The sequence below is a fragment of the Numida meleagris genome, chromosome 1 (assembly GCF_002078875.1).
Source record: "Numida meleagris isolate 19003 breed g44 Domestic line chromosome 1, NumMel1.0, whole genome shotgun sequence".
NCBI lineage: Eukaryota > Metazoa > Chordata > Aves > Galliformes > Numididae > Numida > Numida meleagris.
Window position 1 is genome coordinate 181050153 of NC_034409.1, and position 27788 is coordinate 181077940.

At 39.2% G+C, this 27788-nt stretch overlaps 1 long non-coding RNA gene across 5 annotated transcripts; it reads left to right on the forward strand.

Moving 5' to 3' along the window:
• On the forward strand, positions 1–27788 carry LOC110390079. Of its 5 annotated transcripts, none has more exons than XR_002433531.1 (6): positions 9–294; positions 1123–1401; positions 2156–2733; positions 3489–3644; positions 25753–25860; positions 26113–27788. It is a non-coding gene; the product is annotated as an uncharacterized LOC110390079 (long non-coding RNA). The 5 variants fall into 5 exon arrangements; XR_002433528.1 differs by having other exon boundaries at positions 18–294; positions 2156–2354; XR_002433527.1 differs by having other exon boundaries at positions 1–294; positions 1123–1569; positions 2156–3644.

The following is a 27788-nucleotide window of genomic DNA, read 5'->3' on the forward strand; positions in this document are numbered from 1 at the left end:
TCTTATGTTAAGGTGCATTCAAATCATGCGCATGCACACAGTGTTTGTTCTGAGGTTAGGGAAGGCTCTGAGCAATGATCTGTGCATAATTGCACAGTCCTTCAAAAGCACTGCCCCCCCTTTCCACCTTGTCCCACCCCAAAGTGAGCAGCAGTTTGTTGCTGAAGCCGTGATACTTCAAGGAGAGAAGTGGAATCATCTGTCGTCTCTTTCCTCTTCTGATGCATGCTGACAGGAAGAGGGCTTGCTAGATCTTGCCACTGGTAAAAATACCAGTGGCCGGTGGAGTGAGTGGTAAGGAGGTTTTTATCTTCTCAGTCTCTTGTTCAGCTGTGTTGTCACACCACGCTTTAACCCTGAAGAATTAATCTGCTGCTTTGTAGAGGATGTTCAGGAAGTGAAGTTGGCAAAGAGTAAATGTCAAATGAATTCATCCTACCTACTTACAACAGCAAGGTCAGAGAATGATAAGAAAGCGATAAATTTATATGGTCTGGGAAAACCGAGCTGTCAGTAAAGCACATTGTTTTAATGAGTTATTTTTAATGATATGCCTGTAAGCACCTATGCTATGAAATTAAAGAGGTTGTAAATGCAAAGTCAAGACATTCAAGGAATCGAGTACCTTGATGTATTACAGCCAGAGTGCAATGCCTGCATTTTGACAGAAGCCCATCTGTTTGCACAGGAAGATAAGACCCATTCATGGTCTATTTTCTCATTGCCTTTCCTATTACATTAACTATAAAAAGCACATAATTTTCAAAAATTGTCTTTTAATTTGAGGCCTGCTATCTTTTAAATGTGCATTACTTACATAGTGCTATTATGGTTGAATTATATCTGGATAGGGCCCTTCTACACCAATTTGAATCCACACGCAAAGGCTGAATGATAGCACTCCTATTTTTGCTTCTGTCCATACACAGGGCATGGCACTGGCACATAGACCTTTAGTAAAATTATTCAAGCTGTCTTCCTCTCCCTCACTTACCAGTGTGTGAGCCCAACACTCAGCTGGCATCATACCACTATCAGCCAGCAGCTAGGAAAGTTCCAGCTATGTCCTCCTATGTGAGAAGTTTCACACAGCTTCCAGCTTCACATTTCCTCTTCTTCCAGCAAAACAGGGGTTCCAGAGATGCATGCAGCACCCATATCTCTGCCACAAGGTGTGACTGGAGAATTCATGGCACATCTGGTTTTAGCCTCAAAAGTGGATGAACATGCCACGTCTGTCTTACTTTAGCTGTGCTAAGGACAGTCCTGAGAGGATCACCTACGAAATCCCAACTCAGCTAGAACCAGCACATAACAGCGAGCATGGAATGAACAGCTGCTTTTGTTCTTGAGTAAATCTTTGGTGTCAGTCTTGACCCTTCTGCTCCTGGCTACTGAGAGGTACTTTAGTCTTTGCACTGTAGTCCATGTAGCTAACCAGATCTGCTAGCCTAATGACTGTTAGGAGATCCTAATTGCTAAATGACTGCTGATTCCTGTTTTCTGATTGCTAAATGTATGCTCAGAGCATGCTCCTGCAGCTGCAGTTACCCGTCTCTACAAACAAGGGTGAGTAAAGAATTCAGTTCTGAGAGGCCTACCTAACCTCTTAATTTTATGTTTAGTTTTGAAAGTTTTCAAGTATTTAAAAAGCTTTTTAAAATGTAAAGATTTGGAAGGAGAAACAGACAAGTACTATCATTCCATTTTCATTACAGAAAATAAAAACTGCAGCAAAGGAGAAAATATTCATTTAGCTTGGCTTTATTTTTCAGCATCTTTTGAGGATGCTTGAAAAATATTTGAAACTATCAGCCAACACTGAGTTAAAGCACAATCATCCTATTTCTGTTCACTCTGCACAGCAAAGGTCTTTGAAATTGCTTTTTTCATGGCTGATGAATGCATTCATTTTGATGTCTCATAAATTAGCAAAACTGTGGGTCACTTCTCAGATGAAGTGACTTCAGATATTGCCATTGTAATCTGAAATAACGCAGGTCTATCAGCTCTGAGTGGGGAAACAGCAAAGCAAAGGAGTGATATCACATCTACGCAAAATTTAGGATGATAGTTCTGTAACATAATTTGGATATGTAAATTTGTAAACTGCTGTACCTAGGAAAGTAAGAAGCTTTTTTTTTTTTCCCCCTAGCTTCCTTCACTGTCAACGTCCAGGCCTTTTCATAAAGACTTGGAGCCATCCTCTCCCTCCAAGATTCATGTCTCATTACTTGCTGCCTTCTCAGCTCAGAAGCATCAAGGAATTCTGGTCCATCTCAGGAGAGATCAGCTTTTGAAATTAAAGAGCAAGTCCTCTATATGCAAAAAGATAAAGCTGATACAAAAGAATTGTCAGTGAAGATAATTACTAAGTCATGCACATAGGGAAACAATAACAGCACAAACTGATGCACACAAATGATGAAAGCAGAAACAACATGGGAAAGATATCACCTTATTGAACCAAATCTCTGCTAAGCAGCCAACAAAAACACGATAGATGTGTGAGGGGTTAGGTTTTCTGGAAATAAGAAGATTACAGAGCAGAAAGCACTGTTAATAGAATCATAGAATCATAATGGCTTGGGTTGGGTTGGAAGGGACCTTAAAGATCACCTAGTTCCAAATCCCCTGCTGTGGGTGAGGTTGCCACCCACTAGTCAGGTTGCCTGCTGTTATGCCACCGTCTAAATAGTGACCATGCAAAAGAAGTGTATTTCTTTGTGAGAGGTCAGACAAAATGTCTGATAACTATGTATGCTGCTTATACCTCTAAGTGTTAAAAGGCTTTGTTTGGATGGCAGAAATTTGGGAAAAGGTTGTATGCAAGTGTTAGTGAAACTATCACTAGACAAGAACACAATCAGAATGAAAGGTCACGCAACTTGGCTTAAAGTTAAAGTCTGACTCATCTCAAAAGACACTTTTGATAGATGCCATGTATTAGATAACTTTATGTACATCATGTATTGCTGTTATAATTCTCAGATTCACTCAGGAGTATTTGCAGGACGGAAACGTGCAAAGCTATTGTAAGCACACTTTTCAGATCTTAAACTTGTTAAATGAGCATGAGGAATTACACAAATCTCCTTATTCTAGTCTCAATAAGCAAAGCATTCCATTCATATTGGAAAACAAAAACAACAAAAAATCAAACACCCATTCTTCTAACTTATCACTGAAGAAACTCAAAGAATGAAGTGAATTTAAAATTGTAAAGGTATTTTCCAGAATTGCTTTACTTTGGAGGGCAGCTGATAAATAACACAAGCAGTCACAAGCATGCATGTTTGAAAATGTCTCTTAAAACGTCAGATGAAAAAGGACACTTAAGAAACTCCAGGAATAGTTGGAGGCATGATTTGTGCTGCTGCGCATATAAACTCTACATGCTATCTATAATTCATGATTTGTTTTCAGGAAATTAGGTTTAAGAAAGTAAATTTGAAATTTACTACTATCTTTTTTTTCCTTTCTGACAGATATAGAAGAGCTTTTCAAACTGAAGAAGATTGTATAGCCAGTGTCCACCAGTTCGAGTGAAGTCAGAGGCAGGTCATGAACTGATGCAAGATTAAGGACTGTAGTATTGATGGACTCTTGAAAAGATGGTTGAGAAATGTTTTGGATGCTGCCCTGTAAGTATTTTCTTGTGGGTCACATGGAATTTTTCAAAATTATAACTGGAGACATTAATTACCTAACAAATGAGCTAACAAAATAGTTTTGCTGGATGTCAAGAGTAAGACGTTCAGACTAGAAATACAAAATAAAAACAGGATAGTGAGTTTGCTACCACTTAGCCTTAAAAATAAGGTCAAATTTTTCTATCAGAAACTTTTTCTGGAAGAATTTCTGTGTCCATCCATATGGGTGTATGTGCAAGATACCTGGCTTGTTAAACTCTATTAAAAACACATTTCTATCATTTGATCAGTGATTAAGTTTATACCATCTGTTACGTGCAAAGGCTGGGGAAATGTCTTTCTCAGATTCAAGATATTGGGGGACTTTGATTTTTCTCTGTTCTTCATCTGTTAGGAACAAGGGACAGTTTATCAGATATTTAAGTGCCCCAGGTTAGCAGCATTTGGCCAGTAGCACATAGTTCTGCATCCTACCAGCTGCAGTTTTTCTCTAAATCTTTATAAAAGAACATCTGTATAGAACTTAATGACTTTTACTGGTATAGGTCAGAATAGAAGATGCAGTACTCCCTCTTGGATGTAAATGATTTGCACGGAAACATTGCTGTGTGAGGTGTTGTACCAAACAAGTATCAGGTGGGTTTCAGTGAGAAGGTTAAGAGATGGCTTATAACATGTCTTTAAGGGGCAGCATGATGCTTACAGTTAATGAAAATCAGAACAAATGTTTTTAAATTGAATGGACATTAAATTAAAATGTAAAAATAAATGAGAATGTACTGACCCCACCAGGAGTTGCTATTTTCATTGAACATGTTACCTTGAAAAAGAATGGATAGACTCTGGAAACTATCAATACTCGTACAACAGAGTCATCTTAAAATAAGTAGCTATAGCTAATTAATAAGCACTGCTCAAAGTATTGAATTTGTCGTCTTGCCTTTGTTCCAGTAAACCATGTTTAGGCATCACCAATTAAGACATGTTATAAATCCTTCAAACCTCTTTGCTGGCCTGTCTAATCATTAGCCAAGAGTAAATGCTCTCCCAGTTTTATACAATAGAATAGAATGAGCTAGAAATAGAGCAGCTGAGAAAATTTTAAAATCTTGTTTAGTTAAAACATATAAAATGAGTATTTGTGTATAGAATCATAGAATCATAGAATGGCCTGGGTCGAAAAGGACCTCAAAGATCATCGAGTCTCAACCCCCCTGCTCAGTGCAGGGTCGCCAACCACTAGACCAGGCTGCCCAGAGCCACGTCCAGTCTGGCCTTGAATGCCCCCAGGGATGGGGCATCCACAACCTCCCTGGCCAACCTGTTCCAGTGCGTCACCACCCTCTGTGTGAAAAACTTCCTCCTAATATCTAACCTAAATCTCCCCTGTCTCAGCTTAAAACCATTCCCCCTTGTCCTATCGCTATCAACCCTCACAAACAATCGATCCCCCTCCTGTTTATACGCTCCCTTCAAGTACTGGAAGGCCACAATGAGGTCTCCCTGGAGCCTTCTCTTCTCCAAACTAAACAAGCCCAGTTCCCTCAACCTGTCATCATAGGTGAGGTGCTCCAGCCCTCTGATCATCTTGGTCACCCTCCTCTGCACTCGTTCCAACAGCTCCGCGTCCTTCTTGTGCTGGGGGCCCCAGGCCTGGACACAGTACTCCAGATGGGGCCTCACAAGAGCCGAGTAGAGGGGGACCACCACCTCCCTCTCCCTGCTGACCACTCCTCTTTTAATGCAGCCCAGAACATAGTTGGCCTTCCGGGCTGCCAGCGCACACTGCTGGCTCATGTCCAGCTTCTCATCCACCAGGACCCCCAAGTCCCTCTCCGCAGGGCTGCTTTCAAGTACTTCTTTCCCCAGTTTGTATAAATACCTGGGATTGCCCTGGACCAGATAAAGCATTGTCTTTGTGAATATTTGTGCTAATATGAAAAAAAATTTAATCTCCTGATGGGAGTAGCCATTAGAAAAGCACATTATGCAGGAAACATTGAAGATCTGAGGGATAGCTGTATTGGGTGTAAGTGGTGAGGTTTTGGGAGTGAGGGGGCTGCAGGGTGGCTCTCTGAGGAGTGCCCAGCAGTGCCCCATCAGACTGAAACCAGCATAACATTGACATGAACAAAGTATGGTTCTGTGACTGAATCCACTGTCGGCACAGAAAGAATCTCCTGAGGATCAGTCTGTTGCCATAATCTCTATTGGAATTAAAGGTCTGCAACAGGAAAATTTTCTCCTCCACCATTAACCTGTTTAGGCACAGTAAAACTTGAGGAAGGCATTTGACCAGGGGATTAACCCTCTATTCGTTCTTTTGTCTTGAAAGAGAAGTTCATCTGACAAGCCATAAAATGTCTATTATAGGAATAACTAATGGGGAACCTTCTGGGGTGGACTGAATCTCCTTTAAGTTACACAGACTGTTTCAGTCGGTCTCCATCACCTCTTGTGGGAATGAAACCACTTAGTTTACATGTGGTCACCTACGTACTCATACCTACAACTTAGGTATACCTTAACAATTTTGTTAGTAAACTGAACCCAACCCAAGCAGTTCAGTTACAGCAGAGTCAGAATTGTCTTATAGAAGCATAGAATAATTTGTGTTGGAAGGAACCTTACAGATCATCCAGTTCCAACTCCCCTGCCATGAGCAGGGACTCATTCTACTAGAACAGGCTGCCCAGGGCTTCATCCAACCTGGTCTTGAACACCTCCAGAGATGGAGCATCCACAGCTTCTCTGGGAAACCTGTTCCAGTATTGCACCACCCACACAGAAAAAAGCCTTTTTCCTTATAGCCAATCTAAATCTACTCTCTTCCACTTTAAATTGTTGCCTCTTGTCTTGTCACTGCAAGTTCTGGTAAAAAATCTTTCTCCATTTTTTCTTATAAGTCTCCCATGTATATTGTACAGCTGCAATAAAGTCTCTCCAGAGCTTCCTCTTTTTCAGGCTGAACAACTCTAGCTCTCCCAGCCTTTCTTCATGGGAGGGGTGCTTCAGCCCTTTGATCATACTCACCACCCTTTACTGGACCCACTCCAGCAGGTCCATGTCTTTCATGTACCCCGGAACTGGATACAATCAGAAATTATAGTCTCTGAAATGCACTGAAGGAGGCTTGGGTGAAATAGGACTAGTCATTAGGAGGAAGAGAATCTACCTTCTAATGTAAAACAGCAGTTTGGTCTGGGCTGTTTGTAGAACTGATTGTATCAAACTAGTTTGTGAGCTATTCAATTCCTTTTCTAAGCAGAGTGATAAGAAAATCCCCCCTGTCAATCTTGATACTGTGACAGAGATAGCGTGAGGACATTTGAATTAATGAACCACTTTGTCTTCCACAGCCTCAGCCTTTGACAAGTCTATAATTTTTTTTTCCTCCTGTATGACTTTCATGACCTTGGCTTAAGAGTGAGCATTCCACCATCAGGTGGGTTTTCCTTACTAAGTAATTTAGAAATCATCTCAGTAGCACAGAGCCAAAAGCTGCCCTCTTTAGTTTTTCTCCCCATTCTGTGATAGTCTGGATTCTCAGGTACAGTGTCTGGTCCATCTGGATGTAGTCCTCTATTTAGGGGAATTCGCCTACTGACCGTTGGTCCTACCCTATGTTTGATTCCTGATACAGAATGATAAATTATTAATTTTACAGAGATGTGTGGTGATTTGCCAGTCTCTACCTCTGAAGTTTAGCTCCCATGCTGAGAAAAGCTGTTGGTGATAATTCATGGCATGTTTTCATGATGATTGTTCAGCACTCACTGCAAACACTGGCACTCTGCCTAGCATTTCAAGTATTTTGCCTCTGAGCCACAGTCCATCAAGAGATCTTTGCCCTGCTTTATAGGCATATCGGATAGGATATGTAACTAATGGCCCACACATGAGGCCGGCAGGAGAACCTATTTGGCATGTGAGCAGCAGAGAGGCAGAACATGCCTCTTGGCCCATGATGGCCCTGCACATCAGGCAGGCATCTCACCAGTCAACGAAGTGAACCTCACTAGCAAGGGTTTACTCATAATTCCCTTGGTAATACATCTACATTTAGTCATTGACATTGAACTTATGAGAAGCCATGTATTCCGGAGCTTCAGTTGCTCAAGTGCTAGTATCCCTTTAGGATACAGTTTAGCAAGACTGCCAGTAACTATTATAAAAAGAAAAACCTTCAAGCTAAACTAGGATAATGTAACACAAAGTATTTTTATGATTTTAAAGAAAAAATTAACAAAAGTTAAAAGTTGCTGAAAGTCTTCCAGTTCTATGATTATGAAGCAGGTTGATGTAGAGTAGAAGTCTGAAAGTCTGAAAGTTGAATATATATTCCTGATAGTATTTCTTGCACAGCATTTCTCTTAAACACACTCTTATTTCTCATGTAAGTCAACAGGACTTAGATTTTTCCCCAAAAGCTTGACTGAGCTTACATATGTGATTCTACAATCCTCACTCTTGCAGAGTAATACTGGGTCAGCCCAACTGAAATTACATTAGCTCACCCTTAGCTGAGTATTCAATTGAATTACAGATGGCTTGGCTTGGTGAGGTTTACATCCTTTTGCTCATTACTTGCACAGTTCCTGGGAAGTTGGCCAGTAAGTCTTCAGCTTTTCAGAGCACTTGCAGTATTACCCAACAGCTGCAGTCTCACAGATATCACAAGTATCACAAGGTATCACAAGTGGATTCAGCCGCATGCAACTCTGCTACGGTGGAGGAAGGGCAGTTAGCAAAAATAACATTCATTTTACTTTCCACTGGAAAATATCAGTTTCCCCCAAAAACAAAAACAAAAAAACAAAAAAACTAAGAACTGGAGTAATGTAGATGATGGAGCTAACTGACAGGAAATATTTAAACCAAACTGCTGCAGGCACAGACAAATACTGAGAAAAGGATCTTCCTCTGGAACTTCTCTTGTTGCTTTTCTTCTGAGAGCAATGGCCACTGTCAGACAGGATACAAGGCTGGATGTATCTTTGACCCAGTACAATTGTTCTTGTGTCTTCGTAACATCCTTCCACTACAGACAGAAATGGGCAGGTACACACTAACAGTCCCTGAATAAATGAAAGCACTGAGACCATCTGTTGCTGGAACAGTTACTGCAGTTTCTACAGGACTGAAGCCAAGCTTTGCAGCTGCCTTATAACTTTCAATAAACTTGCTGTTACTCTTCCATCACCCATGTCAAGTTCTCTTCAGTTTCACATCTTAAAAGCTGAATTTGGCAAAGTCCAGAAGCAATAATCCAAATGCTTCTCGCAGCCTACAAGCACAGACCACACGCTAAGCTGAAATCCAACTCATTCACCTCCTGACATTTGTTTTTTAACTTTTATTGATAGGTGTTAATAAAACATATAACAGAGGAGATTAGTTCTAACCTCCTCTGCTATGGCTGTTCCCAGGCTTTCACTGCTCACAGTTAAACGTTCCCAGGAAATCACACATATTCCCTCTTTCCTGTCCTTTTTTTCAACAGTGTGAACTAATGAGTGTGCTAATCCTTCAAACCACAGGTAGAGTAGAGATGTGTGAGACAGCTTCAAACAAACTCATGTACTGTGAACATTCTTGCCATGGCAGCACAGAGCTGTGCACATTTTGACTTAACTTCCTAGTTTTCAGTGAAAAATCTGCCAGAGTAGCCTTTATCAACCAGTATAAAGCACTTAACTACTTCCTTTAAGTATCAAACCATGCTTAAGTATTTTAGCCAAACATTACAATCTGTAGATTATTTGCAGGCTTTGATTATCAGAGTTAGAGCTGTGCGTACATCCTATCAGAGCATTTCTACAATCACACAGTAGCTGGTAAGATATTTCAATGGAAATTTTTCAAATATTTATTGGCTGATGTGCGCCTTGAGTTTGGATTGATAGAAAGCAGTAAGAGTGATATAGATTATTAAAAGACTAAATATTGTGACTATAGAAATTTAGATACATTCAAATAATAATTCTATAAAAGAAGGTATTCATCAGAGGAGTTTAAAAATAGTTTGGTTCTGGCATTTTATTTAGTAATGTGTGTCAGTGGTACATTCATAAAATGCAGTATATATATTGCAATGAGTCAACTATTTTGCTATGCAGTTATCTTCTTGTTGTATAGAAATTATTGCTTTTTTATAGAAATGATTAAATTGTTGGAATTATCATTGTCTTTCAGTTTTTAATGACTAAGGTCTATGAGCTTTGGACACATGTATTTTAAAATGACAGCCTTTGATATTACCAGCTTTACTGGAACTAGGCTGTGATCTCTCAGGAATGGCGTTCAAGGCAGTAAGTTTTTTATTCTATTTATCATTTAGCCAGGCTCTTTCAGTGGTGCCCAGTGCCGGGACAAGAGGTAATGGGCAAAAACTGGAACACAGAAGGTTCCATCTGACCATCAGGAAGCATTTCTGTGCTGTGCAATTGAGCAATGGCACGGATTGCCCAGAGAGGTTTTAGAGTCTCCTGATAAGAGATTTTCAAAAAAGCATCTGGATGTTGTCCAGGGCAACCTGCTCTAGTTGTCAGCACTTGAGCAGGGGTTGGACCAGGTGGTCTCCAGAGGTGCCATCCAGCATCAGCCATTCTGTGTTTCTGTGATTCTGATTCTAATTGCAGAATAAATTAATGACTGAGGGGAATATTCTTCCCTCAGGCATAACTTTCAAGATGCAAAGCATCAAAAGCTCTTGCGTAGCAAGTATAAACAGTAGTCTGTTGTGAACATTACAGTTCTTATGAGCTGCAAGACAGGATATTTCTTATAACTGCTTCAAATTTAACAAGTCTACCATAGGAGCTTCCACATAAGAACTGTATTTTTGAGGTGCATGAAAGTAAAACTTAGGCCAGTTCTTCAGCAGATACATCAAAGTTGGTGATGCTGATGTCCAGGTTAAGAAAATGTTGTCTTTCATAGTAAAATAATCAACTTACCTTTGGTCTGTTGCTGCATTTTCTCACCTAAATTATTTTCTCCTGGTAGTGTCTTCACCATTCTTATGGCTGTCTCTCTTCATACTTCCTAATCTCGACTTGGTGTTCTGTAGTTGGATTGTCCTGTCAACTGTCTCTACTTCCTTCACTGCCTATTGCTGCCTGGTCATTGTCCATTTTATTCCACTTCACTGTATTTTCACACTGTTCTTTTCTGCTGTTCATTCTCTCTCTCTCCCTTTTTCTTTTTTTTCTTTTTTTCCCAGAGAATGAACCTCTTTGTTTCTGTTCATTTGCCATCTTTGCATTTTCTTCTCATTAGTTTTTCTATCATATTCCTCTCAGATTATAAATCTTTTTTTTTAACTCAGCACTTGCTTACCCACTGGCTGTGCTTCTTCAAGATATTTTGTTGTCATTTATCCTGAAATATATGGTGGAAGCAAGGCTTTTCCCCTGAAGTGTAATTAGAAGCACACTGCTCCACTAACAGATCACCTGCTTTCAGGGCAAAGCAAATGACTGAACCATGCAGACATGCAGAAATATTTTGTTATACAAATGTAGCAATCACAAAGCAAGCAAACAAACAAAAAAAACCCCACCAACGATGTAACTGAATGATTCAAAAAAAATATCTCTTAATCAAGAGAGAAGACAAATACCTAATTTAGATGAGAAACAACTATATTTGGACTCAGTACTTTCCTGTAAAAGGAAACAAGAGGATAATGTAATTGCCAAGGGCCTCGGTGAGATAGTTTAGAATCCATGACACAGAGATCCTTTTTCTCCCCCGCAAACTCTCAAGCTCCTTTCATCCAGGAATTCTTCTCTCTTCCTTTCCAGTTGCTTCCTATCTTCACAGACTTTGTCCAGCTGTTGCAATCACTGTTTGCTTGATCTGCCACCACAGACCTATGGCTCCTTTGTACAGGCAACATTTAGAGCAGCAGCAATAACTTGAAGAGACCTATTGGCATACAAGAGCCTCTACCAAGGTGGTAGCTGAGTTACTCACACATTCTGCTTTAGTTGGGGGCTTGGCTACAATCATTATCTTCACAGTGAGCATACAAGTTACAAAAGTGCTGGTCAGATTAATTATTAAAACATCTCATTATAAGAAAATTAGTATAACTTGATTTATCTTCGTGAAGCTCTGTGAAGCTGAGAAGTGCTGTGGAAATACTCTATATTTCATTATTATTGCATTAGGCAAGAATTCCACAAAAGTTGCATCCTAACACCACTGGAATGCAGAGGTCACTGGCATTTACAGATAGCTCATCATTCACTATCATCAAAATAAAATAGCATGGTAAAATAGGCACCATTAGAAATACCATGAATACTCTGAATATAATGTTCAGAAACATAAATATTACTGCATAACATTAAAACAGTCCTCTGAAATTTATTTAAGCAGGGCTATGGCTGGGCAACTTTTGATAGGGGTTACCCAAGATGATGACGTATAGCAAGGTTTTGGCCTCTGCAGAACCTATTCTTCATACTGCCATCTATGGCACAATTGAAGAATTTCCCACAAATGATTTGACTATGCCATCTACTTTTTTTAGCAGTTTCTTTGAAACAACACTTCAACTGAAGCCATAGGTACTGTTTCTCTCCTAATACTAACTCTAAAACTAGTCCAACTCTAAAATAAGGTCTTGGCCTTGCCTCAGACCTATCCCAAGGCCCCCAGTTACGCTCCTCTTGATGAAATTATCAGTGTAGATTTCTCTTTGCATCCCATCTTCCTTTTGCACTCCTACTCCATCTGGAGCCTTAGGCTTTGTTTCTCTCCTAACTCTATCCCTTATCCTAGCTGTAGTTCCTGTCATGGCCTGAAACCCTACTGCAGCACCATGAGCCTTTATCCTGTTGTACAGGTTCACTGCTGAAATTTTTGCAGCCCATCCCTTTCTTCAACATTCTCTTTGTACTGATACTCCAACTGGAGCCCTACATCTTGACCTTGGCTGAGCCTTAGCTACATCCCTGTTGGCCTAGGTAGAAGGACACATTTATCCCAAAACCTTGTAGCTTGCTCCTACTTTTTCACCTCTTTTGCAACTTCTACCCATCACAATAACCTTACACATAAACAACGTTCTTGACAACAGCTTTTTAGCACATATCTTTCAGCCACAGACCTTGTAAGTAAGTTCTCAAGAGGAAATCCTTCTTGCAGCCCATCCTTTTCATGGGGTGCATCTGTGTATTTATATTACGGTTAGAGCTGTATTTGAGCCAGTTTCTAAGGTTAGAGTTAAGAAAAACACAAATCCTAGAACTCCAGTTGGAGTTGGTCTGCAAAGGGGATGACTAAGTGTTGGGCTGCAAGAAGAAATCTTCCCTGAAAGCTTGTTGAATGGCATCATGGCTGTGAACCTTGGAAAGGCTCAGACAAGGTCAAGGCAAAGATGTGGAGGTAGGCTTGGTGTGAGGAGGCTGACAAAGCCATGTGCTTATAATGCACAAAGGTGCAAAAGTTAATCCAGCTGGGAAGTACAGTTTTGATATGAGCTGAGAAGTCACAAACCACTTTGCACCATCCAGGAGCTGCTTTAGCCAGGCCTGCACCCTGGAGAAACAAAAGGAATAAATGGGCATCCATGAAGGGCTGGGGACACACTGCTAAGGATGCTCCAGCCAAGAGGAGCTGGGACACCTCTGAGGGACTGCCATCCTGAGTACGAATGTATTTTAAAGCTGGCAACTGGCTGCTGACAAATTCAGTCAGCTGCCTCATCTCTAAAAGGCACAGTTCCTCAGTGACAGCAACAAAATTGCCCATTCCTTGAGGTCAGCATCACCAGAACTTCATTTCTGAAGAGAAAATCATTTCCGATAGCCTTCCTAGTGACACTTGCACTAGAGGTGTCACCATGGCAACCTGGGGAGGTCAGCGCGGACGTTGCCAGGCACCCAGGACACAAGGTGAAGCGAGTGCTGCTTGCAGGCCTTGCCACGGCCTTCAGAGGCTCAGCCCAGACCCCTTGGGAGGCTGTGCTGCAGCTGCCCTGACAGTGCCCCTCAGCAGAGGGGTCAGGAGCTGGAGAGAAACTCCAAAAGCAGCTTTTGCACATAACTGCACCATACGTCTGGCAGGTGCACGAGCTCTGAAGCTGAAGGCAGTGTGACGTCACCCGCTCAGCATGTGACAGCCTTCCAAAAACGTGCTGTGTGAAAGGCCCCATTGCCATTCTAAAATTGAACTTTCCCATTTATATTTAATAATGCATACACGAATGAAATGTGTTGTATTAACATATGAGCAAATATTTGCATGTAATTACAGCTTGAGGTGCATGTAATGTAAGCAGCTGCCCATACAAGCAGGCAGCTGGAGGGCAGCAGAACGGGGCACTTCAATCTGATTTCCCCTCTGTGAAAGCTCAGTGACATCACTAAGTTTCCTCCAAGCCTCCAGCACTTGACAGAGGACACCCGTAGCAATAGTACAGTGCCAGAGCCTCCCACCCAGGCCATTTCTCTTTTCCTCTCCACCTCTTAGAGGCAAAGCACAGCTCCTGCAGTTGCTGCCCCGAGGGCATCAGGACAGATGGTCCAGGACAAAACTCATCTCACTATGCAGTGGGACCCTACCCAAAGACATAGCTGAAAAAAAATGGAAAAGTTTTTGCTCTACAAACACCCCCAACCTCCAAATGAGCAAATGTTGTTTGCAGAGTGTTCTCAGTTTTCCTTCAGCTGGGGCAAGCACAGAAAGCAGAGCAGAAAAAGAAGATAGTTTTCTATTTCCTGTCTGCAGTGAGTGATCTCTCTGTCCCAGCTGAAGACATACATGCATATACATCTCTTCCTGTACTTTATAGTGTTGAGGAACCATGAGAGGACCCTTCTCCTGCCTTTCTTCCCTTTACTTCACAATCTTCCACCAAACTGTGCCAGGTATTCTCCCTCTCCCAAATAAAGGAGTGTGACTGTAAGGTTTAAAGCAGGAAGTTGCCTACATTGGATAGCAACAAAACAACTGAAAGAAAAATAAAGCAGAACATAGAGTTTTTAACAGTTCCTTGGTAAGGCTGAAGGTCAAAACCAACACAGCCTGCAGTAGCATTAAAACCTTTATTGGGTATTTTATAAGCAAACCAACATTGTGTTTTTAGGACAGGTAATTTAAGGTCTCTATAGAGTGTTTTTCAAAACAAAATATTATTTAAAACAAAATAATTTGCAATAAAATAATTTTCAACATATACTATACTGATGACCTTATTCAAATCTCACTGAGACTTAAACTGCCAAGTAATAAATTATACAGCACATTTTTTCTGGTTTGTTCTTCTGCCCAACTGTACATTTTCAGCATTCCACTCAAAGACAAATATCCTAGTTTTCTTCACTATGTGGAATCAGGAGATAGCTGCAGATCAAACTGTGATGTGTTTTTTGAAGAATATCAAGGTTATAACTCTTTCATGGAAACCAAGCTCACCAGATAATTCAATTAAATAAAATTTGTAGGTACAAAAAATTAAATGTAACCAATTGTAGCCGCATTTGACCATTATTTCAAACACTAAACCTTCAGGTATTCACACTTAATTTCATATCTAAAGGCAAACAATTCAAAGTATCAAATTATCTGAAGAGAAGTATGTAAAGGGTCTTCTCAAAGACAATAGTACAGTTTATGTTATCTCCACTGGGAGGCAATGCAAGCCATAAAGGGGGGGCTTTTAATAGTGAAACTGTACTAGACAGTGGCATATTCTGAGGCAAGCATGGGAGAAAACAAGGAAGGTAAAGGGAAACAAACAAACAACAAAAGCAGAAATGAAACTGTGCAGAAAATGATAACCAAATACAATTAAGATGATACAAGTTTCTACCTTGTACAGACCCGCATAAAATCTCTTCTAGAATCTGAGGGAAAACAAAATTTCTCCCCATTTTAGAGGAACGTATCTTCAAATCTTTATGTCAAGAATCCTGCAACATACAGAATAAGGAACTGTGATCATGGTCTCGTTTGATGGTTTTAATCACTACCCATCACCAGCTCTCCCTTTGAATGCGAAGTCTGTCTCATTTCTTGAAAGAAAGAAAGAACATGCGTACAGCCTGATCGGTGGGCTAGTCAGTAGGGAGTTAAGCGGTAGGTTGGCAGATTTTTGTTTCCCTGGGTTTGGCCCTGATGTCCATTTTTATTTGGGTAAATCAACTCATTACTCTTTGCCTTTGTGTCTCTTTGCAAGGACTAGCTATCATTTTGGGCTGTGGTTCATATTACTTAACTTCAAGTGCCTGCAGTGCAGAAGCTAACACCCGAGCAGTTATCCAAGGCTCTCTTCTCAATCAATAGAGAAACACTGGCACCTGGAGCAGGTGATTCATGTGTCCTGTTACATATGTCTGCATTAGGATGAGACGAATCGTGCCCTAAAAGCTCTTGCTACTCTTCTTTAATTGCAGCAAGATCAGTGTCAGGAGCACAGATAAAGTTGCCTGTGATTCACATTTAAACAGGTTTGCAGCATAACTCCAGCCTCACTTCAGGTTTTTAAGGCATTGCAGTTGGACAGTCAATATGTAAAATTAAAATGAGGATGTTTCCAGGATTTTCTGAGATTCTTCACTCTAGCGGTAAACTAAGACATTTAAGGCAAGATCTGCCTTTAATCATTGCCTTTACAATATTTAAAATATGCTAGTGACTTCTTCTATGAAATACCCTCCCAGAAATGTTTTAGATTTCTGTTGAATCATCCATAGCTTACATTTTCTGGACTTGGAAATATTGTTAATGAATAGAGAAACTGTAGGTCTGAAATAAATATTTCGAAACATGGCAGCAACAAGCACGCCAAGTGAAGCTGAGAGGAGAGTCTTCCGATAGAAGTGAGAGTACAAAAAAAAGAATTCTGAAATGTTTAATTCTTTGCACTCATACTAGCTGCAGGTAACAAAACAGGAGTGAAGATAATTTAAAGCCCTTGGAGGATGAAATTTTGTTAGAAGAAAATAACCCTAGTAACACTCAGACATGAATGAGAGGGGAGGAGGAAAGGGAAGAGAGGGCCCTTTTTTTTGCCATCTTATTCCATAATGAAGGCAATGAAATGTATGAGAAATAGGCAGGGATAGAATTTGTCAGACTGATCTTTCAGCCACAAAATCTACAATACTACATGGAAACAGACAGGCAGACATACATTTCTCTTACCTTTGGCCCATGGCTTTCTCTGCAGATTAGATTATTTACTTTCAGTAGCTGCAGACAAAAAATGATCTGTCTGGTATTATAGCTGAACATTTTAAGATTACCGGTGATGAGATTCAGTTAAAGCAGCTGTTAAAATATGCCTCAAGAAAGAGAGACTAAGTCATACATATATTTAAGCATCATCATCCAAGTATTCTTATTTTGAAATATTATTTTGGTAATTCAGAATGTAGGTTGGTCATTCCAAAACTAATGCCTCCTATTTAGTTCTGTGGAAATTACAACAGACACGAACAGCACATTAGCACTGTTTGGTAGAGCAAATTCTCAGCTACAACACACTGTTCTTCAACATAATCACCACCAATAGCTATTCATTTTTACCAGTGTTGAACAAGAACCTGCATACTGTGCTAGTAAAAATCTGCTTTGTCACCACTGCTGAAACATACCACCCACCACCTCACCACGCTCACATTCACTGTTTGCTGAGCAAGCATCAGTGAATGTCAATTGGTGCAATTTTTTCCACATGAAGGAATTTAATGACACGCCTTTGCTTTATACATGCTCCCATGTCAGACACCAATTTGTCACCCTGCCCCTCTACTGCCATCTGTCACATGGCAGCAAAATGTAACGGAATATTGGCAGGAAAGTTCAACGTCTACTGCCATACCACCAACATCTGCCTCTAACACTGTGGGCCAATACAATAAAATAAAAGGCATTATTTTTGGAGCAGCCCTCATAGTTCATATTGAAAATGTGCACAGTCACTTTTATTAACAATTTCCTCTTGACTAATTAGAAGCAAAACCCCTGGGTGACCTTATTTTTAGTTTTCAGCCTTAACTCAAATTTGCCTGGTAATGTGAGAATCTTAGCAAATGGAATTTACAGTGTGAATGCCTTTGAAAAATGAGATAATAGACTTTTATCTTGCATAGACTGATAAAGAATAATCAGGCACCAGATATCCCCAGTCCCTTTATCTTGACTCAGTCAAGAAAAGAAATGCTAACCATTTCGTTACTCTTGTAAAATATTTGAAATCCATCTCTCCACATCATTTTAGAGTTGGCTGAACTTGAATCAAAAAACTCAACCCCTATCCTTGCATCTGCACTAAGAAATCATAGGAGAAATTCAGGTGAAAAAGTTTATGCAAAAAATAATCTGCAGTTAAAATCATAGGAAAAATTAAGTGCTAGTCATTTACTTTAGTGGGTGATGTACTACTGAATGCTGCCAATTCATACTTCTGGAACATGTCAGTTATGTTTTTTTTTTTTCAGTTAAATGATTCAGAACAGAATCTTATCTAATTCTTAGAGGGTTTATTTTGTTTTGTTTTTATTTTTATTTTTTGGTCACAGACAGAGAATGGTAAAAATCCCAGATTTCTGACCAGAGTAAAGACACCTGGGCAGAAATAAATTTCCTTTGACTAAGATCTCGGCATTCTGTAGTACACACATAAAACAGTGGAAGTCATATAAGTAACAAGCAATACATTATATAGCTGGCCTGAGCAGTTAAGAACTCAACTGAAGGATTGCTATCATCCTGATGCCTAAAGCTGCAATCATACTGCAGCCCTGATAAACAGTCTCACTAGGCTGGCATTGGCAGTTAAAAGCAAAACAAGATGGTAATATCTGTATTGTTGGAATTTACTACATTCTCTAATTGAACTATGGAATAAACGGCTGATGTTCAGTATGTACCTGAAAGTACACAGCCTCAAAATGGGAAAGAATTTTTAATTTTCACTTTTCTTAACAATGAATAGATGATGGATTGGTGCAACAAACAAGTTACCGTAGAGAATAAGCTTGCCTATAGTATTTTTAATAGACTGTGCTTTATAAATGCAGGCTCACATTGAAGCAAAAGAAGAACTGTGTTATATCATTGATTATAACTACTACAGAGTTAAGAGTGTATATATTTCAAATTTTCCAGAATGCTCCAATATAAGTAGTGTGGGTGCATGCTACTTTTGTACTTTCCCGCTCCACGGTGGATATGTTATAATAATGCAATGTATACTTTACTTTATCTTTTTTTTACAGTTAGGCCTAGGCATCCTAGATAAAGTAAGATTTTCCTTGTTGAATACCATACAAACCCTGAACAGAATCCAAACAGAACCAAAGAGCTACTCATTGTACAGATACTATTAAAATTACCGAAGATATTGCATATAGTCAATTGTTACAGGAGCTGACAGTTGCTTTAACGAGTGTTAATCCTGGTAGGTTTTAAAAGCAAACTCATTATTAAAAGGAGTTGATGATTTGATCAACTCTAATTACACGTGATTTAGAGGAAAGTAGTTGTATAATAATTCTTTCTGACAAATCATTATAATTTGAGTAGATGCACTTTTAGGAAGAATGGCACTTCACCACCATGGCAAGAGAAGAAATTAACAGGGCAAAATTGAAGTGGGACAAAAATTTAATTTTTAGAAAAAAATAATTGATAGGAAAAAGAATGAATATATTAAAACAGACATAAGAATATTGTAATGCCATGCTATTTTTGTGTGGTTATGCCTATTTATTTAATCTTGTTTATTTATTTAATCTTAATTCTATCCTGAGTGCCATTCTATTGCAAGTGCACTTAAGTGCCTGCTTTGTAGTTTTATTTGAATCACAGAATAATAGAATGGCTTAAGTAGGAAGGGATTTTAAAGATCATCTAGTTCCACTCCCCTGCCATTGACAGGGTTGCCACCCACTAGACCAGGTTGTCCAGAGCCCCATCCAACTTGGACTTGAAAGCCCCAGAGCATCCACAGCTTCTCTGGGCAACTTGTTCCAGAGCCTCACCACCTTCTGAGTAAAGAATTTCCTATTAATCTCAGTCTCCCCTCTTTTAGTTCAAACTGTTCCTCCTTGTCCTGTAGCTACTACATTGTTTGAAAAGTTGCTCTCTATCTTTTTTAGAAGCTCCCTTTAAATACTGACAGGCCACAATGATGTCTCCCTGAAGCCTTCTCTTCTCCAGACTGAACAACCCTATATCCTTCAGCCTTTGTCTGTAGCAGAGGTGCTTCAACCCTCTAATCATCCTTGGGGCTTCCTCTGGACCTGCTCCAAGAGCTTCATGTCTTTCTTGTGCTGGAGGCCCCAGACAGTACTCCAGGTGGGGCCTCATGAGGGCAGAGCAGATAGTCCTGGTCATGCCTCTTTCGATTCAGCACAGGATGCATTTGGCCTTCTGAGCTGCAAGTGCACATTACTGGCTCATGCTGATATGAGCCTGTGTATGGCTCATGCCTGTACACTTATCTGGGATTGCTCTGACCCAAGTATAACACCTTGTACTTGGACTTGTTGAACCTCAGTTGGTTCACATGAGCCCAGTTTTCAAGCTTTTCCAGGTCCCTCTGGATGCCATCCCTTCATTCTGTTGTGTCAACAGCACCGCTTAGCTTCATATCGTCAGCTGAGGTGCACTCAATCCCATTGTCTCTGTCACTGATAAAGTTCCAGAATGGACTCCTGAGGGACACCACTCATCGCTGTTCTCTGTTTGTGCATAGAGCTGTTGACCACAACCCTTTGGCAATGTCCATCCATCCTTATCAGTTGAATAGTCCACTGTTCAAAACCATCTCTCTCCAATTTAGAGATAAGGAAGTTGTGTGGGATCATATCAAAGGCCTTGCACAAAACCAGGTAGATGACATCAGCTGCACTTCCTTTGTCCACCAGTGCTGTTACTCCATCATAGAAGGCTACCAGATTGGTCAGGCATGATCTGCCCTTGGCGAAGCTGTTCTGGCTGTCTCAGATTAACTCCTTAGCTTGCCTTTGCCTAATCATAGCTACTAGGAGGATCTGCTCCATGAGCTTCCCAGGCACAGACGTGAGTCCCATTGATTTGTAGTTCCCCAAGACTTTTTCTCTGTTCTTAAAAATGAGTGACATTTCCCTCTTTCCAGTCACCAGGGACTTCACCTTCAGACATAGCTTTTTGAATATGATGGAGAGTGGCTTGGCAACTACATCAGCCATTTTCTTCAGGATGCTGGGATGCATGTAATTGGGACCCACAGACTTGTATGTGTTCAGTTAATATGAAGAAGTATCCACACTTTCCTTTGTAGTACTGTATTTTCTATCAGGTAGATTTACACCAAGAAAAGCTGACCGTAGAGGGCAGATCAGTGTGTGACTTTTTTTTTTTTTAATCCTTTCTGAGGCACCTCTCCCTTCTCCTAGTTCTGTATAGTTAGTTTTCTATTGGAGGTAGAATTCTTCTCCAGAGACAGTTACCACTTTGGTCTTCAGGCACTAGAAATCCCCTCTGGATGCAGGAATAAAATTCATCCCATTTCAGGTCCTGTGCCATTTCATGGTTGGGGAAAATCTGTTCATAATTACTAGCAATCTTACTATTACTACTAATCATAACCTATTAGCAATAAGAATATTGCTATATTATTATTGCTCATGACATCTTTGTTACTGAAATCGGTAGTGGTTCATCAGCAAGAGATGCGTCGTTTCCTTAAATCCATGGGAGGAAGAGATGGAACGCAGGTCAAAATGTATTCTTTGGAAAGGGCACAAAAAAAAGCAAAAATGCATAACATTGTCTCTGCTACTGCTTTTCTTTGCAACACCATTTCTGTTCTCATTCTCTGTCATTTCTTTTGACAATGCCTACTTTCTCCTGTAACACAAAGTTGAAAGATGCAGTACTTAAATGACCACAGTAAATTCTTCTTTCTAAGAGAAGTAGAGAACAACAGAGGCATAGTCTATAAAGACTGATCAACTGAGATTAAAAAGTACATTTAAGTGTGCTTCAGGTCAGGAACATTTCCAGGGATGCAGTGCTGTAACAGCCCTTCAGCAGTACATATGCCAGAGGAAATCCCTTGGCCTGATGTGACTTTTACAAACGTGTATTAAACCCACTTTCCAGCTAGTGCACCTGAACTATAAATGGGCTTGTAGAAACCGTTGCTGAATTAACTGATGTTGTTTGTTATTCAGTCTCTGCAGAGTAGGCTAGAGTTCAGGCAATGCAAGGTTGCACATCTAATACTAGAACTAGCTCACAGCATCTGCTAAAACTGCAGGAAATGACACTAAAGCGTGGGGCTTGCAACTGAACTCCTGTGTCTTTCAAGGATGTAATTTGCTCAAGATCTTAGATTCACTTCTGAAAAAAAAGAAAACCAAAGTGCAAATAAGAAATAGATCTTTGCCTCAGTTTTAATCACTCTGTAGTAGTTCTTAATGATGATTTCTATTTCACAAAGGGAAGAACCGACTTAGGGATGTTGAAATATACTATGGATTTACAGTTTTTAATAAAAAGGAAGGGTTTGAGTCAGAAAACTTTTCAGAATGGACCCTTCCCTTTCTCCCTTTTGTTGGTTTATCTAAATGGCAGTTTTGGAAAGATATGGCAATAGCTGTGGAGTTATCTTTTGAGCTTGAAAACTTCTGAATGTGTTAGTTTTCTTAATAGATGTCATTGCTTGTATGGAGTGCAGGAATTCATCACTGATAATTTTTGTTGTGTTCACAAGGAAAAGAAGAAGAAGCATACAAGACATATAATTGGATAACCATTAGCATATTTAATATCTTAATTAAAGGCCTCAAGTTAGGCCAGGAGAAGTTCAGGTTAGTTATTAGCAAAAATTTCTTCCCTGAAAAAGTGGTGAGGCATTGGAACAGGCTGCCCAGGGAGGTGGTTGCGTCACTGACCTTGGAGGAGTTGAAGAACTGTTTAGATGTTGTATTAATGGACGTGGTTTAGTGGGGAAATATTGGTGGTAGGTGGATGGTTTACTAGATGATCTTGGAGATTTTTTCCAACCTTGGTGATTCTATGATTCTAAGAGTTGTTTTTGTGAAGAGATTTCAGTTTCATAAAAAGAGTTATTAAGACTGATAAAATATGATCTGGAAAGAGAGGTATATGATAGAGATCTATTAAAGGATGATTGTGACAGAAGGGGAATAGAGAGGAATCTAGGAGGATTTTCTTGCAGTACAAGAATAAGGGAGGCTGGAAGAATCTCCATTCAAAATGAGAATAAGTTCTTCATGGAGGAGTAATAGGCTTAAGGAACTTAGGTTGGAGGAGATCACAGCTCATTGAAGTTAATATGGATTCAAGAGAATATAAAATAAGTTCCTGAAAGAGAAATATACATTATAGATATATGTCTGTATATAGCTTAGATATACTAAGTTTATAAGCAAAGTTATAACTGTGTGGATATACATTTGCTATCATTGCTAGGTGAACATGGAGAACCCGTAAGGGGGATGATGGAACACGTTTTGATAAAATCTCAGCTAATGCAAAAATAGAGTTATATATATATAGGGAGCGTATAAACAGGAGGGGGATCGATTGTTTGTGAGGGTTGATAGCGATAAGACAAGGGGGAATGGTTTTATGCTGAGACAGGGGAGATTTAGGTTAGATATTAGAAGGAAGTTTTTCACACAGAGGGTGGTGACGCACTGGAACAGGTTGCTCAGGGAGGTTGTGGATGCCCCGTCCCTGGAGGCATTCAAGGCCAGACTGGATGTGGCTCTGGGCAGCCTGGTCTAGTGGTTGGCGACCCTGTACTTGGCAGGGGGGTTGAGACTCGATGATCTTTGAGGTCCTTTTCAACCCAAGCCATTCTATGATTCTATGATTCTATGATTCTATGATTCTATGATTCCATATGTATCAGTAGCACTGAACTGAATGACGTGTTACCTTGTGATCATCAAATGCTGGTGATCACTGGATGACCTCAAAAAAGTCTTCTGTCCTCTTTTGCTACTAGTGAATTACGTACCTGAAACTGTGGTCTCTGCAGCCTTGCTGAACTCTCTTCAGTCCTGAAGTCTTAACATTTTCCTTGTCTGGCAGAACAGGTTAATGAGCAGATTCTCTTATGTAAAAAAAAGGGGGTGAGGATGAGAGAAAAGAACTTGGTGCTATTGTAGAAAGTAATTTTAGGGTTCCAGACTGCCTGTAAATTTATAATAATGCTTTTAGCAATTTCTGAAGTTTCGTTTATGAACTCATCTCAAAAAAAACAAACCAGTAAGTCATGAATTTAATGTTCGATTTGCCAAGCATAATCATCTAGCTCCTACATACAGATCAATGTAAAAATGCCATTGAGAATCACTTCTGTTTTAGTGATGCAGGTAGTTAGCGATGATTACAACAAATCTGAAAGAACTTCATAACAAAATTACAGTAAAGACAGCTACATTTACAGAAGTTAAACTGATGACAACAAACTTTTTAAGATGACATTTCAGTTGATAACAGTGGAGCATTCCAATGGCATATCTCAGGGACCTGCCACAAGAATACAGATTTGGTGCCCATGATTTTCTTGAGCACTAATGTCAGCCTGTTTTTAGCTTAAAGAGTTATAGTCCCTAACAGAACACAACATAATGAAAAAATTTTGGAGAAGTCTGAAGTAGCTCTTAAAAATGCCAGCATGACCTCTACAATGCAATAAAATCCTCAAAATAGAACAGTTCTCCATCACTACTGGAAAAAAATTCTACTCATTTCCACTCTTCTAAAGTGATAAGATGGAATAGAGAGGGGCTTGGGGTATTACGCTTACAAAGAACTCTTTGTAACAGCTAATATTCTGTAATAATAGGGGGAGAAGAAAAGCTTTCTTGTTTCTTGCCTCTTAGCAGTACATTTTCAGTTCAGTGGGTTTTAATTTGATCTGAACTATGCATTCTCTTGGTGTGGCACAAAAATGTTATTCTAAGAAAGCACCTTCTCTCAGATGGGTTGCTCGCTACAGAGTGCATCTGGGGGTACAAAAATAAAAATACACAACATCTCTGCCTGACTTAAAATCCAGAAAAAAAAAATCATCAGAGAGCTATTTTATTACCTTTTTTGGTTCAAAAATTTTAGCATAGCTACTTCATCTGATAAAATCAGGCAGGGCAGAATGGTACTAAAAACAACCATGTGACAAGAAAGATTAGGAGAAGTTGCCACGGCTTGTCTTGGGAGAATAACACTGCAATAACATTTTTCAAGATATAACATGAAGGAAGCTATGAGATACCCAGAGCTGAGGACTTTGTTATTTAGGGTATTGGGTGGAAGACTGTGTTAATAGATCAAACTCTTGCAAGAGGAAACAGAAATCTTCTTCAAATTTCCTTACTGGCTCGGAGACTCTAAATGTACGTCCCGAGCTGCAGTGTCAGCCTGAAAGTTCTAACAGCTCACAGACATGCTGCTGGGTCACCCAAAACCAAAACAGAAAACACAATTTGAAGTAAACAGATGCATTTGAACCAATAGGAAGACACTCCTTTTTGTTTTACTTAGCCTGGATTTTATTCTGCTAAATGAGGCAAAACACAACCTTGCATAGTGCAGATTGGATGTCATGTGCAGGTACAGCATCTCTAAGTTAACCTCTGCGCTGATTTCTGGGGTTGGACCTCCTGACTGTGCTTGTTGTGGGATCTCTTTTAGGGTGAACTCCAAGCTCATAATAGTGTAAAATCCAGAAGTCTTTTTAGGAGAGATTCACTTCAGCAGCTGTTCCCTGTAAATAGCATTGACCAGATTACTCCAGATTCGGTGCTGTTTGCCCCCACAAAGTCTTCCATCCTTATCCAAACACTTCATACACATCTATGTGCTCATTGATGTGGTCCTACTGCATTTCGCACCAAACATGATCGTGTTCCCCTGCACAAGAAAGCTCCCAATTTCCATCCTATTAAAGAAACCTGAGGAATACATAAGCTACACTTGAGACGGTGGTAAAGTTCCCAGTGTTGGAACCAACTATTTTCACTTGAGAATTTTCAGCATTACTCTTTGGTGTGTCATACTGTGTTTCCTAATTTTGAAATATTTTATTTCCTGGTGATTTTTTTTCTGTTCTTAGATATATTGTTACTGCTAGGCTTCTGCATATTACTGTCGCACCTGAATTAGACATGTCTGATTCTCCAGAATATTATTATCTAACAAATTCTGGAAGAGAAAGAAACATGTAAGTACACTCTATTCCATTCCTACTACCCCTATATTTGGGATTAGTGATTTGATTAAAATCCAGCAAAATCAGATGAAAAAGTTTGTATCACTCTGAACAAATGAAGCACCTTTCAGTTCGTCTGCATTTCTCAAACCCACTGCATCTATCTGTGCACTTTAAGATGATGTTTTGTGAATCCCAGGAACAAGAAGATATATTTTGATTTGACTACTGACTTTTTTTATTTTTTTTTTATTTATTTTTTAGCTATGAAATAACCCTTGGAATGTCTGGAGCCTCTGAATCAGATCAAGTTTAATCACGAAAGCTGCTGGAAGAAACTACAGTAGAAAAGCATTTATTTAGAAAGTTTAATTCCATATATTCCACATTCCAATATTGGGTTAATTCCATATTCCAGTATTGGGTTAATTAGTTTGTAATTTATAGAAAAAAAATTGGCTGAAGTAAAAACCAACATTTTTAGAAAGAGAAAGATGTTGTACAGATTTAAATTCATTTTAAAATATTTAAAGTTCTATTTTAGTTTTATTTTAGTGATAATGTAATTCCTAAGCAATACGATCCAATTCCCATTTTATCACAATTCTCTGCTTTCACTAAGCTAAAATTAATAGCTTTTTCATCAGCATTTCTGTAATTTCACTTATATGCACTTTATGTATCTGATAGTTTTTGGTCCAGATGGGAACTAAATTAAAATATGCATGAATTCTTCACCAAAAAAAAAAAATTCATTAGATAAAACCCTATTAGCAGTTAAATACAATGGTATCCTTTAAAATATATATTTCAAACTCCCATATTTTAGAAGTCTTATGTGGAGAAATGCAGTCTTTACTAGTTAGCAAACTCATTAATAACTATTAACTAGTTAGTTATAATACTAGTTAGTATTTTTATTCAAAATTTTAGTTCACTTCCAGCTCCTTTGCATCTGATATAACATAGCTCTGCAGTGAGCCACTGCCTTGCAGTGCTCAGCATCTAAGCTTTAAGATAATCATTGTCCATTATCAATAACAAGCAGATGAAAGGGAAAAAAGAGAATTTTCATCTGAATGTTTATTAGGAAACTATCAACATGTAAGTAAGGTATGTTATACATTAAAAAATAGTTTTATTTCCAAGAGACCAGCACAGCACCAGCAGTATTCCCAGTTGTCTCATTGTCATCTGCCTGTATTTTATTGTCCCATTAAATATTTACATAATCCCACTCCAGTGAAACTGATGAACAGACTGAAAACTATAACAACAATTTTAAATATGCTATATGACCATTATCTTCTGGTTTTAATACAACTGTAACTAAATGAAGTTCTGCACTAAAACTGTAAAACTCCCCCCCCCCAAAAAAAGTTAATATTATAAATCATAGTTTTTAATTCATGAAGTTGATTTTCTTTAGAGACTGCATGTTGTGTTCAAAGAGAGAGAGAGAGCAAAACCTAAAGTGCCACTTGCATATATATTTTCTACAGATGCAAACTATCAACTAATCACAGAAAGAATATACATATTACAAAAGAGAACATAATACAGCACCCTTTAAGGCTTTGCCATTAATGGCAAGGTCAGACATGGTACTTTTTGCTCCATTGATTCAGCGATTCATGACCCAAGTGAGGTCACTGCTTATGCACAGAGCACAATTAAATCAAGGTTAGACAAGCCAGACTCCTTAGTACAAGATAGTATGCCAGCAGATTACACAGTACGAGGAAATTTGCATTTGAATCATACTTCATGAAGATTATTTACTCATTTTCTTGACTGAAAAAAAGATTATCAGTAATGTTAATTCTGTTTATAGAAAACATGTTAAAAACAGTTCGCCTGAGATCTGAGTGGTTTGACATGAGTTCCTTTTACACAATAAACAAGAAAACAAATAAAAAATTGCTTTATTCAGTGTTTTA